At 48.7% G+C, this 2,037-nt stretch overlaps 1 long non-coding RNA gene across 1 annotated transcript; it reads right to left on the reverse strand.

The window, feature by feature from the left end:
* Positions 1 to 857: 857 nt before the first annotated feature.
* On the reverse strand, positions 858 to 1,698 carry LOC112078112 (uncharacterized). Its single transcript, XR_002895597.2, has 3 exons — positions 1,487 to 1,698; positions 1,094 to 1,160; positions 858 to 943 (listed from the first exon to the last, which is right to left on the reverse strand). It is a non-coding gene; the product is annotated as an uncharacterized lncRNA (long non-coding RNA).
* Between the last annotated feature and the right edge of the window lie 339 nt (positions 1,699 to 2,037).

Genomic DNA, 2,037 nt, shown 5'->3' on the forward strand with positions numbered 1-2,037 from the left:
CAGTACTACTTCCTCACCTTTCAAAACACAACACATATTATAATACAATATCAAACCATACAACATAAAAAATACACAAGGGGTGAGTTATTCAGGGAAGTTGTGGAGGGGTAGAGAGAGGAGGTTATAAGAGTTGATGATGTGGAGGGAGACGAGGGGAGGTTAAGAACGATGTGTGTGTGTGGGGGTTGCAGAGTGTGGTGTGTGGCTGTGATGTTGTGTGTATGTGTGTGTGGTGTGTGTGTGGGCTGTGGTGCACTTGTTTAGGTCTACTCCTGTATGAAAGACAGTGAACGATGTAGAGGAAGGTGCCCTGCTGGAGTTGAGCACGATGAAGAGGTACTTGAAGACCATGGTGGACTGGAAAAAGCCCAGCACCCAGGTACAAACCCAGGGATCACAAAACTGTGCCAGGACTTAAAAGATGATCAGTCTGAAAGAGGGAGGGAAGTGAGGGGGGTGAGAGAGGGAGGAGGGAGGTGAGAGTGGACGGGGGAGAGAGAGAGGGAGGGTGGAGGGAGGGAGATGAGAGAGGGGAAGGTGAGAGAGGGGAGGGAGGAAGGTGAGAGAGGGAAGTGAGAGAGGAAGGTGAGAGAGGAAGGAGGTGAGAGAGGGAGGAGGTGAGAGGGGGAGGGAGGGAGATGACATGGGGAGGGAGGAGAGAGGGAGGTAAGAGGATGGGAAAGGGAGGTGAGGAGAGGAGGAGGGAAATGGTATAAAAACATAATGATGGATTTCATTATGAAGAGACAATAATACTAACACTACCACACATTCCATCGGTATCAACAAACATACACATTACTTATGGCTTAGTTACTGTATGTTCACAGACATATGTACACACACACCTGGTGTCTTTGGACTGTGAGACATCACTCTTCATGTTAGCCAAGGTGGTCTCAAAACTCCAGATAGTAACGCAGAACAATATCCAGTTCAGCTGTGGAAGAAGCATAAGGAGGTCAGTGTGTGTGTGTGTGGTGTGTGTGTGTGTGTGTGTGTGCATTGTTGGTGTGTGTGCATGTTGTGTGTGGGTGCATTGTTGTGTGTGTTGTGTGTGTGTTGGTGTGTGTTATGTAGATCCACTCACTGCTAGGACAGTACACACTGGCCCTAACACAGCCCAGGTAAAGTATTGTTCTGGCTTCAGCCAGCATCTGAAACACAGAAACAAAATGTGAAAATGTCTTGTAAGTGTGTGTTACTGGAAGAGAGATAATGTGTGTGTTTAGTGGAAGAGAGATAATGTGTGTGTGTTAGTGGAAGAGTGATAATGTGTGTGCGTGTGTTAGGTGAGTGGAAAGTGAGATAATGTTGTGTGTGTTGTGTGTGTGTGTGTGGGTGTGTGTGTGTGTGTGTTGGTGTGTGTGTGTGTGTGTGTGTGTGTGTGTGTGTGTTGTGTGTGTGTGTGTGTGTGTGTGGTTGTGTGTGTGTGTGTTAGTGGAAGAGAGATAATGTCTGTGTGTGTAAAATTTCTACTCACACTTTAGATCCCCCATAAGCCGTCACGTTTCACAGCTGCAGACACACCGACGATCACCAGGGGATGCCGATAGCCAATCAGAAGAGGTATTCTTCTGGAGGCCTTCCCTCTGGATGACCTGGATCCTAGAGAGTCTCTGGACCAGCAGGTAGAGCTGGAGCGCCTCCAGCAGCATCCACAGGAAACTGGCCACTACCAGGAAGTGGAGGAGACCTGCCATGATGGAGCACACCAGTGGGGACAGAGAGGACTATGAGATAGAAATAAACACATGGCATGCGCATGCATGCACCAGCAACACACACACACACACACACACACACACACACACACACACACACCACACACACACACACACACCACACACACACACACACACACACACACACACACACCACACACACACAGAGAACGAAAAAGACATTGTGCCATACAAATGAAGGTCTCCATAACCCAGACCCCACCGAAGTCACAAGGTAGTGTAATCCAATAGGAGCATCAGATGGGAGCAGGAAGAGGCAGAGGCAGAGGGGGAGGCGGGCTGTGTTGTT

Source organism: Salvelinus sp. IW2-2015, unplaced genomic scaffold (genome assembly GCF_002910315.2).
Source record: "Salvelinus sp. IW2-2015 unplaced genomic scaffold, ASM291031v2 Un_scaffold5268, whole genome shotgun sequence".
Lineage (NCBI taxonomy): Eukaryota > Metazoa > Chordata > Actinopteri > Salmoniformes > Salmonidae > Salvelinus > Salvelinus sp. IW2-2015.